This window comes from Rhinopithecus roxellana, chromosome 1, assembly GCF_007565055.1.
Source record: "Rhinopithecus roxellana isolate Shanxi Qingling chromosome 1, ASM756505v1, whole genome shotgun sequence".
Lineage (NCBI taxonomy): Eukaryota > Metazoa > Chordata > Mammalia > Primates > Cercopithecidae > Rhinopithecus > Rhinopithecus roxellana.
Window position 1 is genome coordinate 77,115,224 of NC_044549.1, and position 19,005 is coordinate 77,134,228.

Here is a 19,005-nt window from a genome sequence, read left to right on the forward strand (position 1 = left end):
ATAAGGATATGTTCTAAAAAGAAAAACACACACTTACATGGGCAGTACAAACAGCAAAGCTCAATAGTCAATGTTCAATAAAATTCATACCACTTTAAAATGATGTAGCAGATTTACATTTGCTGACTTGAAAAGATACCTACAATATGTTAACCATAAAATGAAGTATGTGAAATGTGAAATAGTAAACTCAAAAACAAATATTTGAGTACTTACTGAGTGCCAGACACCCACTGAGGCATTGTGGGAAGCAGCAATGAACAAGACAGAGGAAGTTCCTGCTCTCATTGAGGATAGAACAAAAGCATAAGCCCACACTACCACATGACATGTGTCTGGGGAAAATGATGGCCAGGGGTAAACAATGTTACCTGTATTTCATAGGATTTGGGGTAATTTCTACTTTCTTGTTCACCCTCTTTTTACTGTTTTAAAGTTTTTAAATGCACATGCATGATTATTTTAATTAGAAAAAAGTTATTTTCTGAGAGGTGTAGAAATCGTGTGTGGTGAAGGGCACAGGTGGACTTGGCATTTGAGTGGTGCTAGAAAATGAGGGTAGAATTCACATTTATCAGACTGAAGTGGCCATTTCCCATTATGATCAATATATTATCATTAGTAACCATGTTTAAAATAAGAGCAACATGACTTTCCATATAAACACACAATGAATCTCAGACAAAATTTCATGTCTAGATGTAGCAGATCCAGAAGTCATCTGAGTCCTCATTTTCCACAGATAAATATAAAAATCAATTAACTAATTAACTACAGTTTTTGTGAATCATTCACTTCACAGTTTCCCCAGCTGGGATGAAAGAGCCAGCAGCAAACTCCTGTGTAGTTCCAGGTGGTGGCAACCCCACCACAACACTGGCAACTTCTTAGAGTTCCTAACCTCTTCCCATTTGACAAAGCCATAAAATATTTGAACAAGAAAAGAATGCATGCTTTAGTTCAACTTATTTTCATGTTTGACTTTAACTTTGAGAATAGACACTCAGTATTTTGATGTTGACATCTGTTTTATGTTTTGGCTTTTCTTTTCTTTTTCTTTTTCTTTTCTTTTTTTTTTTTTTTTTTTTTTTTTTGAGACAGAGTTTCACTCTTGTTGCCCAGGCTGGAGTGCAGTGGTGCATCTCGGCTCACTGCAACCTTGGCTTCCCGGGTTCAGGTGATTGTCCTGCCTCAGACTCCCGAGTAGCTGGGATTACAGGCATGCACTACCGCACTCGGCTAATTTTGTATTTTTAGTAGAGACAGGATTTCACCATGCTGGTCCGGCTGGTCTCAAACTCCTGACCTCAGGTGATCCAACCATCTCGGCCTCCCAAAGTGTGGGATTACAGGTGTGAGCCACCAGGCCTGGCCATGTTTTGGTTATTCTTAAATGTACACTTCAATTGATGTGAAGTCCTCAACTTTTGGATAACATCTGTCATTTGAACCACAAAACTGTCTTGGCTTCCCTGGAAGCCCATCACAGAAATAATGGGGTTCACTGCCTTCCTTAACACCACATCCATTTGTGTTTTTTATAAGGTTTGACATTAATATTAGAATGCCCTGCCGCTACTGTCTTCTGAAAGCCATCTGAAACTTTATGGCCTGGATCTGAGGCGTAGCTCAGGGCAGAAGATTCTCTTCAGCACTCATGTTTCTGCATTACATTGGAGAACCTCTGTTCTATCATTTGAGAACAAAGAGCTCATATTCAACCCATCTACCCCCATTCAACCTTAGAAACAAAAAGGGGATACATATCATAGGTTTCTTAAAGTAAAATCAGAGAAAGGCATGAGAACGCAAGCTTCAAAAATAATGAATTGTATTCTGCTATAATAGTTAAGCCTGAGGGGAAAAAAAGAGAAGCTTAAACAAGAAAAAAATTTTATTTCAAAAAGATAAGAAATGGGAAGTTAGAGAATCTAGACCACTTCACATAATCATCACATACTCTGTTCCATCATCACTAGGGTAGGCACTTGTCTTCATGGTAGAAGATGGCTGCAGGGATTCCAGCCATTTCACTGGCATTCCAGACAGCAGAATGAAGGAAAGAATAGAAAGTGATCTTCTCTCCCTTTTCAGGCAACTTTCCATAAATCCCGCACAATTCTGTCTAAATCTCAATTTAGTTACTTGGTGCATCAATTTACAAGTTAGGCTAGCTGAAGCAATTTTATTAACCAGGTGGTGATGTGCCAGGTAAAAATAAGGGCTCTTATTAATGAGGCAGAATGAAAGAATGGATATCAGGAGACAACATGTGGACACATGCAAGCACATGTATGCATAATTTTAAGGACTATTACCAAAGTTCTTTTTAGAGAAGGAGCTATCACTATTTAGTCACCACAATGTCCCACTTGTGTATGAAAAGACAGGGCCCAGGTCAGCATCTGGAAAAAGAAAGCAAATCCAAAGTAGGACTGAATTTCAGATAGGAAGAATCTGAGTTTTGTTGTGCCCAAGAAAGAGGTGGGGAGAAGGGCACTAAAAATATGGGAAGAAGCCAGAGAACTTTGAGAGATGGCACAGTAAGTTTTTAAAAGAAAGAGGAGGAAGGCTGGGCGCAGTGGCTCCAGCCTGTAATCCCAGCACTTTGGGAGGCCGAGACAGGCGGATCACGAGGTCAGGAGATCGAGACCATCCTGGCTAACACGGTGAAACCCCGTCTCTACTAAAAAACACAAAAAACTAGCCGGGCAAGGTGGCGGGCGCCTGTAGTCCCAGCTACTCGGGAGGCTGAGGCAGGAGAATGGCGTGAACCCAGGAGGCGGAGCTTGCAGTGAGCTGAGATCCGGCCACTGCACTCCAGCCCGGGCGACAGAGCGAGACTCCGTCTCAAAAAAAAAAAAAAAAAAAAAAGAAAGAAGAGGAAATAAAGAAGGAAGGATAAAGAGAAGAGAGGAGAGAAGGAGAGGAGGAGTGCTAAACGGTAAAATAACTAAATAGATTTGTAGAACAGAGATGGCCACTATGCAAACCCACTTCCATCTGCCCAAACTTAGCTAATTCATGAAGGCCCTGTGGAGGAGGTATGTGCTGAAGAGGGAGGGTAGAAATCTAGAAAGAGGGCTAGGAAGGTCCCTTAGCCAGGTAAGTGTATCCAACAGAAGACAGTGTCTGTGAGACAACATTAACCAGAAGCAGGAGTTTTGAGATGAATGTAAGAGAACAACAGACCCCTCAGGAAGTCATGGAAATCTTGGGGGCTCTGAAAAACAGATGTACCACCAGTCCCAACATGGAATTTTCAGCGAATTCTCACTTCCATGTGAGTTAAGTTGTTATCAAACGTCAACTTTCCTCTCCTGCCAATCTCTCAATAGGCTTATGAGGAGGATGGAGAAATGTTTATTGGGGCTTCAATAAAATATAAGCTTTATAATATAAAACAGCAAAGTTAAATGCCATACAGCTGGTTAGTGGTTCAACCAGAACCAGAGGCTGTGTTTCTCATGTCCTCTTTAAATTAGGAAGGAAATAGGTGTCATGATCTCATCAACTGAGAGACAGTTCCGAGCGATGCACTCAAATGCATGACTGATCCTGGGCTTGGCAGAAAGAGTACCCTGATTGATTAGTGATGTCTGCTCTGTGCTTTGGCTGTGGGAGCTTCAGTTGACATGCATTAGATCTGTAGTCCCCTTTAGAGCATGATGACTCTCTAATCACTGAGATTTATGGCAATGCCATCGGGCGTATTCAGTGTTGAGATGTTTTTACTCACACCACTGACACCAAATGAGAGGTGCTTTCTTTCCCTGACACCAAATTCCTCAATTCTTTGCAGACACGAACTGGGTATTTAACAATTCAATTCAATTTTGACACTATCTGCAGTTAGCATGGACCCTACAGGTTAAGGGCTCAGTCCCAGAAGGCTACCTTCCACTTCAAATGTAAGTTGCAAGTCCCAGGTCACCCATGCTTCTGACCAACCAGCTATAAGTCAGGGTTCCCATGACCCACTCCACAGGCTTGATAATTTACTGGAATGGTGTACAGAACTCATTTACTGACATTCACTTGTTTATTGTAAATGATGCAACTCAGGAACAGCCAAATGGAAGAGATACACAGGGTAGGGTGTGGGGGTGTGCAGAGTGTCCATGCTATCTCAGGGCAACCCCCTCCCAGCCCTGCAGTGTGAGAGAGCCAAGTATAAAAGGGTCACCGGAAAACCTCCAACTGGCCAGCACACTGGGAGGAGTGTGCACTGGGGTGGAGCCTCGGGAAGTTCACGCTGTTTGCAGGGGGAGGAGCCTGGCCTCTTTTGTTCTGGAGTGAACCTGGAATTTAATCTGTGAGGCAGGAAACTGACCAGCCGTACTCTTTCTTTGCTGAGAGTTTCTGTTCCTCCTGCTTTTTTTCCCTTTTCCCCCAATAAATTCCATTTTTCTCACCCTTCAAAGTGCCTGCAAGCCTAATCTTTCCTGGTCGTGTGACAAGAACCCTAAAGAGAAAGTCCTACAACAGATGTGTGTGCCAACTCAGAAGCAATCTGAACCCCACCATTTAAGGGTTTTTATGGAGATTTCATTATGTGGAGCTGGTGGACTAAATCACTGGCCATTGGTGATGGACTCAATCTCCTGCCCCTCTCCCCTCTCAGGAGGTAGAAGGGTGGGGCTGAGTTGAGTCCTCTAATCACCATCACAGGGTGTGGTCTTTCTGGCAACTAGTTTCCATCCTGAAGCTATCTTGGGGCCTCCAGACACCAGTCACCTTATTAGCATACAAAAGACACTCATCACTCTGGAGATTCCAAGGGTTTTAGGAACTGTGTGCCACAAACCTGGGACAAAAACCAAATATTTATTTATTTTTTATTATACCACAGGCATGACTGTGGAGACTTGCTAGCAAAAGGAATTTTTTTTAATTGCTTAGTTTTTAGTAAGCCCTTTCCAAAGTGGGACAAAAAATTAAAGGGAAGTAGAAGACATGGCCTTTATGAATTGAAGATAATCTAGTTTATCTAGTTCAACCTATGATGTGATACCCTAATCTTCTTTATCATTCTATAAAATATTCAGCCATCCTCAGGATTCCCACAGGGAGCTGCAATAATAATAAATTTGGCAATAGTAAATAACATGAGCAAAGCTCCTCCTATGTGCCTCACATTGTGTTTAAACCTTTTACAGAGCACTGTTTTTTCTAATCCTCCTAACAATACTAAAAGGTGCATGCTGTCAGTATCCTCATTTTCTAGATGAGTAAATTGGCCTCAGAGGTTAAGTATCCTGCCCAAGGTCCTACAGCGGGTAGGTGTCAAGGCTAAGATACCAATCAGGAGGCCTCCTGACAGGGACAGTGGCTGGTAACTTACATCTCACTGTCTCTAGGACTGGACACCTGGAGGCCAAGCAGAGCCTCACCCATTCACGGGAACAAAAACAGATTTTGATTCCATGTCTGAGTTGTTCCCAGGGACCCCATCAGGGCTGGAGTGAATTACCATCCTTAGAGGCAGGCAGGTTGGAAGTGTAATGCTCACTCTCGGGCATCTCATTGATTTGGTCTCTATTAAGAAGAAAATTTCATAATTGAAATCTAGAAGAAATATTTTTCTGAAAGTGTGTCCTTTTCCACAGCACTTCTCTAGTCTAGTGTCCTTAGACTACAGTTGGATTACATGAATTAAGGCCTCCAAACAGATAATCACTGTATTTTCTCCTTCAGAGACAAACAAGACATTTTCTGATGCTTCTCATCAGTGTTTCACTCAGTGGAACACCATTTGATCACTTATATTCTTGTGAAAAATTTCCAGAGTGATTGACGATGACAAATCCATGGACCCCAATTAATGGGAAGTGGCTGCTTTCAGGTAAGGGGAGGCATAAAGTCTCAGGGTCTATTTCTCATCTCTGGACATTGGGGTGCGGAGACAAGAGGTACCTGCCATCTACTCACTACCACTATGCACTCATTCACTTGTTCATTCATTCCCCCTTTCCCAAAATATTTAGAGTGCCAAGCCCTGCTTTAGGCACTTGGAAGATTGCAATGAACAAGCCAAAAAAGGAGTCTCCTCCACTCACTGAGTTTGCAGGCCTGTTGAGGGAGACAACGAACCATACATGCCAACCAATGTAGCTAAAAATAATTCCAGAGGGTCAAGTGCCCATGAAAAGAATAAGACGTCACTCTCAGAGGAGCTCAGAATGCCTCTATACCAATCTGTACCCCTAGCCAGAACATTCCTCAGAGTAAACTTCAATAAGGCCATGCCAAGCCTGAGAATTATGAAGAGACATGACCATCTTCCTCTTAAAAGTGGTTGCAGGCCATCCATGGTTTCACACAGTATTTTTTCCACCCATGACCCCAAAGGAGGAAAGCTTCCATCTGGCCCAGGATTTTTTTTTTTTTTTTTTTTTTTGATGATGCAATGATGAAGAATGAGAACACAAAAAATAATAAACTCCAGAGGTTGCCTTGAGAATAACGTTTTACCAATAGGATGTGTCATAAATATGAAATGGCAAAGAAAGATGTTCCAGGATTTGTACTTTTTCCTTTGTTAGCCAGACAGATAATGAGTTACCATCAGGGACTTTTTTTTTTTCTCTCATTCAAACATGAGCTACATATAACTTCCATACTTCTGTGAAAAGGGAACCCATAAATTACAAGTTATTGTTTCTTAGAAACTGGGATTGTACAAAGGAGAGCCAAACAAAATCCTTTGTTTCATGAGCTTACAACTTTTTAATTAAATACCACTTTAAACTCATACATACATAAGCCAAATGTTTCCCATCCATCCTGCTCCACAGCATGGTGCCCATGCTCCCCCTTCCATCACTTTGCTGTGTTAGAGGTAGGATTCTTGCATTTATTTTTTTTTCTGATTTTTTTCCTCTATCAATTTAGGCTAGATTGGAAACATAGATAACACAGAACAGGGACTAGTTTTTAACAGTTTTTGTAGTTGTTATGACCAAGGACCAGGCTATACAGATTGATTATAAATAGATAAGAAAGAGAGGGAGGAAAAGAGGGAGTGAGGAGACATAGGAAGCAAGAGAGCAAAGGAGACAGAGACGAGGGCAAGAGGGATTGGGGAGACTCCCTAGCCAAGCAGCATGTAAACCTAAGACACTTTATCTGGTTAGATCCACAGACCATTGAGGCAGAATCTAGCTTATTTTCACCAGTATTCATGTTTCTTTCATTGTTGGCAAACTTCTAAACTGCATTTCCCCAGCCCCCTCACATGTGAGGACACGTGACTAGTTATTCCTCACAGAATGCTGGCAGAAGGGATGTGTGTTACATCCAGGAATGGACCCTAAAATCTCCTGATCTGTTCCTCACACTCACTCCCCTCTCATCTGCTAGATGCAAAGGATCCACTGGAGGTCTCTGAGGCCCTGGGAGATGGTAGAGCCACACCATGAAGGTGCCTGGGTCCCTGAATGACTGCATGGAGCATAATGCTCACTCTACATTGGATTGTGACACAAGCAAGAAAGGTAAGACACCAAGATATAGGGATTGTTTCTATACAGTTAACCAACCCTGAACTGTACACCCCTTTGCTCTATTTTTCCGTCCATGGCAGGCAACACTAACAGATACTTCATGGTTAACTTTTCCCTTCAGTTGTCCTCAAACATTTCTGCCATGTCCCAGACAATCCCAGCTTCACATACAGGTGGTATTACAGAGATCTCATCCAAGCGCTTTAAGTACTAAATTTATATTCTTAGTTAGTTTGCTATCATCTACCCTTCACTATGATTCCTATTTTAAAAAGGAAGGATGAGTCCATGATTCAAGTCAAGATGAAAAAACATTTCTAAAACAAGTGTATGCACATTTTTCTGTAAAGGTCCAGATAAGTAAGTATTTTAGTCTTCACAAGCCTTACAGTCTCTGTCTCAATGAGCCAACCCTGTCATCATGGCACAAAAGCAGCCATGGGCAGTGTGTAAATAAATGGGCATGGCTGTGCTCCAATAGGCTGTGATTTACAAAAACGGGCAGCAGGCCAGATTTGGCCCATGGGCCATAGTGTGCTGACCTCTGCTCTAAATCATTCTCACATTTTCACTAAATATGACCAAGGGCACATGTAAATTCTAGTATCAATTCAATCCCTGTGACATTAGTTTATACTATTTGTTTTAGACCTCATGGCTTCTCTTGAGTAGTGACAGATACGACAGATGAAGTTGCAAACAGTATTTGATTCTTCTTTCTGCCTCAGCACTGTACTGTGCCTGGCACAAAGTAAAATACAATACATTTTAGTTCCTTTTTACTTCTCTTCAAGCTTGCCTTTGAAGGTTAGACTTGAGGTCACAGCTTCACTTAAGTCCCATTTATTAGTCTGTGGCTTTGGTCAAAGCACCTTCTCTTTGTAAACTTTGGTTTCCAAATCTATAAAATAAGGATAACAACATATACCTCACAGGACTTTTTTGAGGGGTCAGGTAGTAAGGAAAAAGAATAATAACATATATATATCCTCTGAAATATATATTATTGTGTGATATAATAATATATATAGTGTGAAATGTACAGCACAGTACAGAGGTAAGAGACTATTATTGTAAGCTGCCTGTCCCTTCCTGGATTCTGGATTTACTTTCTTTCCACTGGAAATGTGAGTCCCCCCACCCCAATCCCAAGGAGGTCCACTAAATCCCCATTTAGCCTAGGCCAAGAGGCTGTCGGGGTGCATGGGCCGGCTCCACCTGTGTTCTGATTGACTGCCAGAAACCTGAGCCTCCTTTATAGCCACTAACTGGATCCAGAGAAGCAGCTCCAGCTGCCAAAAAATGTTGCTGCTTTAAAGAGATAAAATGCAATAAAGATATGTTTGTAATGGGCATACTCAGTATGGTTTGACCGGCCAATGACACAAGGCACTTGGCCTTGGACTCAGTGCTATTTGAAATGAGCTCTGGAATTGAAGTACTATTCCCTTCAAGAGTATCACCCTTAGCGTCCACAGCTGAAAGCTTCAAAGTGCAAAACTCAAATCTCCTTTTAGTCAAGTAGTAAAATAATGAAAAAGATTTGTGGATAGAATATTTATCCTGTAGTCGCAAATTTTTATGGCCATCCCATTCTACTGAGAGTTGTTACGTGTATAAAACTCCAGACTCCAGGGTCGGTCTGAGTCTTTCCAGCCATGGACATCTGTACCATCTACTTATAGTGCACACTTACCACTCTAAAAGAAACAAAATGTTTTTTAGTTTCCTTGATGATGCTTGCATTAAAACCTGAAGGAAAACATTGCAATCGGCTCTTGTCAGCTAGTCATTACACATTCCCTGACAGTGTCTAGAATAGTGCCTGGCAAGAGAAAGGCTTTAAACAAGATTTACTAATGTTCCAAGTCCTATATCCAGTCATTGTCCTATATCTGATAGGGCATGGATGGCAAGTACCCAACAAATTCACCATTAACTTTGTGCTCAGGGCAAGCAGCAATAATCACTCAAGACACTTTTGTCTTTTCTGATGAGCCAAAACAGAGTAACAGTAACATCTTGGCTGGGGCAACTTTCCTGCATCTCTGCACAGTCATGTCTTCAGGATGAGGGTCTCTCTGCTCGCACTTGGCCTCTCCCTCAAAACCAGTTCCTCCTACCATCTTAGCTAATCTTTGTTAACTGATCCACATATCCACCCAAGACTTCAAACTAAAAATCTGAAAGCATCTTCAACTAATCCTCCAACATCTAATGAATCAACAAATCTATGAACTCTAATACCTCAAATAAAATTTGAATTTCTTCTCTTCATCTCTACCATTGTAACCTGGGCCATCTTTGGTTGCAACTATTTCAATAACTTTTTAAGTGCTCTCCGGCTTCCATGGCAACCCCCCTCAGTCTGTTTCCCATACATCTGCCAGAGGGCATTATTAAGGCTGATCATGTCAATGGCTCACTGCTTACCTGCATAACCTGCCTGATCTAGTGCTTCCTGTCCTTTCCAACATCATCTCAGCTCACTCTCCTCTCCATTACTGCAGTGCAGTTGCAGCTGCATTGACCTTCTTGCTGTTCTTGGAAAGCACCCAGCTTTTGACCCACTTAGGGGGTCACATATGTTTTGTTGTCTGCTTGTAAGTCTGCTCCCTATGACAACTCCCACCCCATTGGCTAAGTTCTTATTCTTCAAGTCACAACCAAAGTACCATATCCTCTGAGAGGGCTTCCTAGATCACTCTGTGATAGGGTTTGACTGTGTCCCCACCCAAATCTCATCTTGAATTGTGGCTCCCATAATCCCCATGTGTCATGGGAGGGACCTGGTGGGAGGTAACTGAATCATGGAGCAGGTTTTCCCATGCTGTTCTCGTGACAGTCAGTGTCACAAGATCTGATGGTTTTATAAAGGAGAGTTCTCCTGCACATGCTCTCCTGCCTGCTGACATGTAAAATGGGCCTTTGTTCTTCCTTCACCTTCTGCCATGCTTGTGAGGCCTCCCCAGCCATATGGAACTGTGAGTCCGTTAAACCTTCCTTTATAAATTACCTGGTCTCAGGTATATCTTTATTAGCAGCATGAGAAAGGATTAACACACTCCCTCAACCACTTTTCTTCTCTATCAACCCAATGCCCTTATTCTCTGATTGTACTCTTTCTCTGAAGACTTGGACTTAATCGAAAGTTTTATACATGTAGAAGTTGCTACTTTTAGTAGAAAAGGAAACATCCATGAAAACAGTACCTTGGTCATTTCCAAGTAGTTACCACATTTCACAATATTGTATTATGTTTTGTTTCTATATAACTTCTCTTAACTAAAGTATTATAAGCTCTATTTGGGTAAGAGACAATGTTTGTCTTGTCATTCAGTACTAGAGGGGAAAAAGATAATAGAAAACAAATATCCCTTTATTCTGTCTGGTGGGGAATTCTAAATGATATTCATAGACACCTTTTGTGGCATCTGCCCCAAAAACTCCCTTTCCAGGAAATCCACAAATATTCATAATGAACCCCTTATACACAAGAGTAGTAGACCAAATATCCATGTTTAGACCATGAGACACTACCCATTTTTAATGTCTGAGTTTTATATTTGCCACTGTCTAAAGTGTCTAAGACACCTTGAGGGCAGGGATCCCATGGGATTTGCCCATTTTTTAATCCAGCAACTGAGACCAATGACTGCTACATAATTATACTTTGAATCCATGAAAGGACAGAGCCAATTAGTTGACTCAGGCATCCAAGTCTTTTTTATTGGGTGGCGTGGGTTGGTTTAAGCTGCAGGAATCTAATAAGGGAACACCCAGAAAGATGAAACCATATCCTTAAATTCCTATTCATTCAATAATCCTAAAATAATTTATAATAAATTAGAAACAAAGGGCAATTGTACAGGATCTTCGTCTGTCTAGTCCCCCACCTCAAAGAGCCACCAGGGGTAGTTTTCAGAGCCCTGAATGAGGTTTGGCTCATGCAAATCCCATTGTTTATGGTTCCGTTGGAAGAGTCAGTCTCTCTTCTCCCAGCCCCCATACAACTCTTGGAAAATGGTGCTCAATGGAGAGTATCCTTTGCAGAGGAACTTTGTCCTTAGGGGAAAGTTCTAGTTGACAAGTCATAAATTTAGAAGGCCCTGGTCTCAGAAGGCACTCTGAATGATTTCGACAAAGCACAGAAAGAGAAGGTGGTTTTAAAACAGTTTTACCATTGGGTTCAGAAAAAGGAGAGGTCTGTGTACAAATACAAACCACTTTAGTTCTGAAAACATCTGCATATTTTCTAGTCACCAAAGTCACATACACCATTGCAGCAATAAAGAGGATATTATTTACCCACCCACTTGACAGGTAGGCAAACTGAGTTCGGAGTTGCTGAGTACAATGCTAGAAGAGTGTCTCGTAGGAGAGATGCCCAATAGCTGGGCTCCAGGTACATGTATCCCAATAGCCTTTCTTTCTCTTCACACTTAGAAACTCACCCTGACTGATATAAAAAGTGCTCAGTCAGACAGATGAAGACCTCCTGTCTTGGATAAAGTAGGTGCATTCAAGGTGAGAACAGATGAAGTTAAGTCTGCCATTACAGAGAGAAATAGGGAACTCAGGGAGTCTGGGTGATTTGCATGGGTCCTGTTCCAGTTGACATTTGCATCCATCAGATCAATATTGAAGATAAAGATTTGACTTGACTTCCTTTAGATTCTGGTGGAGAGACACAGGAATGGCTCAAATCATCTTACTTGTTAACTTTCTTCCTGTTTGTGGTCAGGGACTTAGTTTTGTACCCCTGCTCTATTCTTGGCATTCAGAACAGTGACTGACACATAGTAAACTCTCATTGCTATTAATGAATGTACTCAATTTACCACTTCACTTTGACCTCAGACATTCTCTGACTTTCTGGGATGCAGATTACTGTTTCAAACAGATTACTTTCTTCTTAAGCAATAAGTAGGCCATCGTTTCTACCCTTGAAAGAAAATGTTATGTGAGACTACACTTGATCACAACCTCAAGCTGTCCCTTGGCTTCTCTGAAGTGCATCGTGTAGAGGTTGAGCCTCCCGCACACTGGGTCTGAAGGATGTAGGTACAAACAGCTGAGTATACAACCAACGGACCTGAGCCCAGTGAAGTCACTACTTTGGGGACCCAAGACTGTCATCACTGTCCTCACAAGTCCATGCTTCTGGACTTGTGGTGGACACCTGCAGCGTCTGACTTACTGTTGAAAGCTCTGACTACGAGAGACCAGATTCAAATTCAGCTTGGCATGGGACTATGGGTGATGTATCTAATCTCTCTGGAGCTCAGTTGTTTTGGCTGTGAAATGGGAGAGAATAAAACACCTCATAATGCAGCAAATCTCAAACTACAATGTGCACACAAATCACCTGGGGATCTTATAATGCCATAGGTTCAGGCTCAGTAGGTCTGAGGTGGGGCCTGAGAGCTCAGAATTTTCATAAGCTATCAGGCCATACCGACGTGGCTGATCTGGAGACCACACTCCAAGTAGCAAAGTCATAGGGCAGTAAATGAGATAATAGAATAAAAGGAGATTATTAACATGAATAAGCACTATAAAGCAAATTATTAATAATCATGATCACTAGTAGCATTTTGGTTAACATACATGAAATTACCACCAGCCAGGTTTGAATTAGACTGTTTCCGGCCCTGAGTCCTTTCAAATAAGTTTTGTGATTCCATCTGAAAGCTCCTTCAGACATTCCCATAAGCCCTCATGTAACTACAGAAGTCAAGGGCACAGTGAGAAGATATTTTATTACCCGTGTATTTATTTATGGGTTTCGGGGGTTTTAAAACTGGCAATTAAAACCTTGTAAATTTGTATTATCAACAAAATAAATGTAGACGGGTTAGTTACTCGTTGCTAATAAATTTGATCATTCATTTATAAAACGAATGTTCACCCAAGAATCACAGAGCACTCTATAAATATCGCTTCACGAAGCCACAAACCACCTCGACAAGGAAGGCACACAGCACCCCTGAGGGGTTAAACAAACCCTCCCGGGCCTGGGGAATGGGAGGGCAGTGCCTGAATTCCAGCCACCGGTCCCCTTCCAGTACTCAGGTTCAGCCTCTGCCCCCGGGGGGCCTGACTCTTTGAAGCATGATATCCGCTTGGATGCATTTCAAATCAGCTTGCCTAGAGGCTCCAGCCCCAGATAGCCCCAGGAACCTGTCTGTAGGAGCTGGAGAAAACCATATTTCTCTCCTGTGAGAGGTTCAGGAGGACTAGCCTCCCCCATTTCCTCTTTTCCAATCATGCACTCTGGGTAGTTCAGCTACTGTTCAAGAGGTAACTTACAAACTGACTGACCCAACTATGGAACTCCAGCATGGAATTAATAAAACAAAACTGCGTGATCGCTGGTTTCTCAGCCAATGGCCCCCACTTCAAGACTTACTCAGCTGAGGGTCCTCTTCACTTCTCCCCCATAAATGAACTCAGTAAAGCGTTTTCATCTTTGAGTCCTGGTGCCCTAGATGGACCAGGGTTTTGGTGGCTGGGTTTGAATTCCAGCCCCATCATGTTAGGGGACCACAGACATCATGTTCCTTAGCTGTGAATTGGCCTTATTTTAGTTAAAGTCATCTAGTGCCTGTGAGGATGTTCAGAAATGATATGTAAAGAGCCCCACCAAAGGAATTTATCCCTATTAGTAGTGCTGGTACTAGTTGTGACATTAGTCATAGATGCAACACTAGCAGCAGAGTGTCAGGCCAGATTATAACTTTTAGGAACCTGAGCCTTTGCCTCTCTCTCATGCACTTTCTTTGTTGAGAGGAAAGGGAACAAGAGGATTGAGCCCTCATTTATGAGTGCCCTAAGCAGAGCTTAGGCTGCCTCGTCAGTCATCTAGCCCTCCAAGATATTACATCTTACTCCCTCTTCCCAAATTATTGACCCAACTGATACAGAGAAGAGACAAGGAAGTACTGGGTAGAAGAGGGTGGGTCCCCGACAAAGGCCCCACCCTCAAGACTGGAAACTCTTGGCCCTAAATGGGAACAAGCATTCACGTTTACATGCCCCAAAGTTGCATTTGTCCTGCCATGCTCCCTTACCCTGCACCCATGTAAACCCCAGACCCCAGACTCCAGAAGCAGACGAAAATGAACAGAAGAGTAGAAGAACAGCAGAACAGCGTGACAGAGAGAAGAGAATGAGTGTCTGAATGCTGAGAGGAGTTTGGCTGGGAATAGTCAGAGAGATTGGCTACTGGACGGCCAAACTCCAGGGGAAGATCATCTCCCCACTCCATTCGCCTTTCAGCTCCCCATCCATCCCACTGAGCCCTACCTCCACCACTCAGTAAAACTCCTGCATTCGTCCTTTAAGTTCATGTGCAACCTGAGTCTTCCTATACGCTTGGTACCTCAGTACCAAGAGGATACTGAGCTGGTTAATGCTTAAGCTGTCTGTGGATGGCAAGGCTAAAAGAGCTCACTGTGGCACATGCCCACTTAGGCTTTGGGAGTCACAGGCACCCACTCTTAGATGCTACCATGGGACCAGAGCCCCAAAGCACTTGCCCCAGCTCCTCTACACCTGCCCATCTGCAAGCTCCCCCTCCCATAAGGGGTTTGGGTAGGCACATTGGCGGAACAGACAAGCCACACCCGTGTCGCACATCCTCCGAGGGGTGTCAGGGAACTCTCACATTTTACAACCATCTTCCTGGCACACCTTTTGCCACCTGCCCTCAGACCAGCTGCTATTATTCCTCTTCTTGCTGGTAAGAGGAACCAAAACCTCTGACTCATAAATACTGATGGGGAGAGGGGATATGCATTGCTTTTAGCCTAGGTCTACTGAGAGGTCTCACTCCTTTGGAGCTAGCTTTGCCTGGGCTATGTGGCATCCACGTGCCTTTCTGCTTGCACAAGACCTCATGGACCGCATGTTAGAGGTTTTTCATCATTTATTATTTGTTACTTACTGATTTCTTCTTAACTAGTGGCTGTATCTGTATTCTGTCTTGATTCATTTTCTGAAAAAGCAGGACTCATCTTCACTTAATGAGCTTTATTCCAGTCCTAGAGAGAGGTAGGAATTTAATTTGACTGAGATATTCTGTTCTTCACTGCTGCCTTTACTTGATTAACATGGAGAATCATAAAAGTTCTGAGCAGAGAACCAAAAGTAGACAACAAATAAGCTATGAAGCTTGCTAAGATGTCTGTAGAAGGGAGAGCGATAAAGATGTTTAATACATCTTTCTATAAATAAAAGGACTTCTGGTTTGCCCTGGACTTGGAATGAATCTTCTCAGGGCTTCAAGACAGTTATCACTCTGGCTACCTGCCATGTGAAGTTTCTTTTCTAAGAAGGCAAATGTTGCTATAAGAAATGCCACATGCCATTTTATCAAGCTGAGCACAGCTTTGCTTGTGACAACCCTGCATGAGCCACCCAACCAAAGAAAGATATTTTCTCTTTGATCAGATGATTACTGAAAGTGGATGTGCTAGCATTAAATTGGTTTTCATGGTTAATATTTTTCAAGTAGGCTGGGCATGATGGCGCACACCTGTAGTCCCAGCTACTCGGGAGGCTAAGGTGGGGGGATTATTTGGGCCTGGGAAGTTGAGGCTGCAGTGAGCTGTGATTGCACCACTGCATTCCAGCCTGGGCAACAGAGAAAGACCCTGTCTCAAAAATAATAAAATAAAATGATAAAAATATTACTAGTAGCTCCAAATTTAGTAATTTCTTATTGGAAGCTATTATTGCTATATTTTGTTTAACAGAATAAAGGTCACCTATGAGCATTTCTTGTAAAGTGAGCTTCTGTTAAGTTTTTTGTATTTTTCTTTTTGACTCTTAATATAAAATTATGTAAAAGGTATTCATACCTGTGAGTATTTGTTAGCATGAGTTTAAAATGCAGTATGTCTTCTTCATTCAATTTAAACAATGTTGGAAGAAAACAATGTTTTCCCATGTTTTCTGTTCATGTCTTTTCCCCTCTAGAGCTTGGCTCACACCATTCCTTACATCTAGAATATCCTTTTTATTATGCCCAAATCTATTTCAATCTTTAAGGCACATTTAAGGGCTGTCAATCTTTAAGGCTCAACTGCTGCTTTCTCTAGTCTTTACTGATTTGTCTCCTGGAATTCATCTCCCCCAGTTCTGCATATTTTCATACAGAAAATACAAATTTCAGATGTTTGTTCACTTAGTTTTCAAAAGAAGGGCATCTTGGCAAGTCAGGCTTGCATTCTCTTTTTTAAAACAGCTTTATTAAGATATAATTCACATGCAATAAAAGTTTCACAAAAGTGAACAATTCAGTAGTTTTGAGTTGTCTAACCATCACCATAATGTAATTTTAGAGCATTTTCATTACCCCACAGAGAAACCCCATACAGAGTACACATCAGCAGTCACTCCCATCCCACCCACCCCTAAACTCTAGGCCACCATGAATCTACTTTCAGTATCCATAGATTTGTCTCTTCTAGACATTTCATATACATAAAATTACACAGTATGTTGACTTTTCTTTGTTGACTGACTTTTCTTTTAGCATAATGTTTTCACGGGCATCTGTTTTGTGGCATGGATAAAGACTTCATTCTTTTTTATCCACTGTATGGATATACCATCTTTTGCTTATTCATTTATCAGTTAATTGACTTTTGAGTTGTCTCCACTTTTTGGCTATTATGAGTAACGCTGCTGTGAACACTCATGCATATGTTTTCAATTCTCTTACGTAGACATTTAGGAGTGGAATTGCTGGGTCATACGGTAATTCTATGTTTAATATTTTGAGGAATTGCCAAACTGTTTCCAAAATGGCTGCACCATTTTATATTACCATCAGCAAGGTAAGAGGATCTCAATTTCTGCACATTCTTACTGACACTTTCCTTTGTCTGCCTTGCATTCTTATCAGACTTACATTCTTGGTCTGAGGCTTTATTTCAGAAAACAAGTTTGAGGAGAAGAATGGTATTTGTAAGAAATGCTTCAAGAAATGTTTTCTCCTAAACGTGCCCAATGTGCTATGCCTAATGTGCTGTGCCTACTAAGGGGGTCATTGAGCCTCTGACCCCCTGAGCAGGCACAGCACATTGGAAGAAGGATGCTGCCATGCCTCGGAACCAGGAAGCCCCTAAGGTCTCCTTCTCAGTGCCACCATTTGCAAATGATATGCCTTTGGTAGATTAGTGTCTAACCCATAATCGCCTCATAGATAAGATGAGGAAGATATTTCCACTATTCATTACCACGAAATAGGATGTGTGTGTCAATATATTGTATTAGTCCATTCTCACACTGCTAATAAAGACATACCCGAAACTGAGTAATTTATAAAGAAAAGAGGTTTAATTGACTCAAAGTTCTGCATGGCTGGGGCGGCCTCAGGAAACTTGCAGTCATGATGGAAGGCACCTCTTCACAGGGCTGTAGGAGAGCGAATGAGTGGCAGCAGGGGAAAAATTCCAGGTACTTAAAAAACCACCAGATCTCATGAGACTCATGCACTATCACGTGAACAGCATGAGGAAACAACACCCATGATTCAATTACCTCCCACCGGGTCCCTCTCACAACACATGGAGATTATAGGAACTACAATTCAAGACGAAATTTGGGTGGGGACACTGCCAAACCATATCCCATATCTAGAAGCTCATATGGACCATAACAGACATTCTAGAAAGCTCTTTCTGAATGATTCTCCCTGAAGTCTTGTAGTTCTGTGGCAGTGCCTGTAAGTACACTACCATAGAAAAGGGAAGTGTTGGTCAATTTTTGTAAATTCCATGTGTGTGACAAGAATGAGTGTTCTCTGTTGAGTACAAAGATTGTATACAAACATACACATGTCAACCAAATTAATTGTGGAAGTCAAATCCAATTTATCTTTGTTTAATTTTGATCTCCTTGATGGATTGGTTTCTGAGAAAGTTGTGGACAGTTTCCCACACTGACTCTTCACTCAACCATTTGTCCTCATGTTTCTTTCATATCTTTACAGCAGTAAATCCCAGCTAGTCCTCTCCTAAGTGCTCTATTCTGTTCCCAAGTCCTCTGGTGCCTGATGAAGCTTTCTCATTATCATGAGAGCAAAATAATGTGGGTGTTAAGGCCTACAAAGCAATAAAGCATGATTGTGAAGAGCAGAAGCTTTGCAGACAGACCCAAGTTCAAATCTTGGCACCATCACTTCCCAGCTTATGAACTTGGGAGGCTAACTGACTTTCTCTGAGCCTCAGAGTTCCTGTCTGTAAAATGAGAAAATTAACACCAGAAGTTAGGGTGGATTCAATGAGATCATGCATGTAAAGCAGTGATCACAGAGCTGGGAAGAGGACCCTGGTAAGGATTTAGAAAATGCTAACTTTTGTTAGTAACAATAGACAACAACATCAATAATGGCAGATGTTCACCTTCCTGGAGTGCTTAATACGGTCTGGGCACTAAGCCAAGTGCTTCAGTTGTATCAGCTCATTTAATTCTCACAGCAAACTCGGAA

General features: G+C 41.9%; 1 long non-coding RNA gene across 1 annotated transcript; it reads left to right on the forward strand.

Moving 5' to 3' along the window:
• Nucleotides 1-6,756: 6,756 nt before the first annotated feature.
• On the forward strand, nucleotides 6,757-14,650 carry LOC115899566. Its single transcript, XR_004059210.1, has 3 exons — nucleotides 6,757-6,841; nucleotides 7,363-7,496; nucleotides 14,601-14,650. It is a non-coding gene; the product is annotated as an uncharacterized LOC115899566 (long non-coding RNA).
• The last annotated feature ends 4,355 nt before the right edge of the window (nucleotides 14,651-19,005 follow it).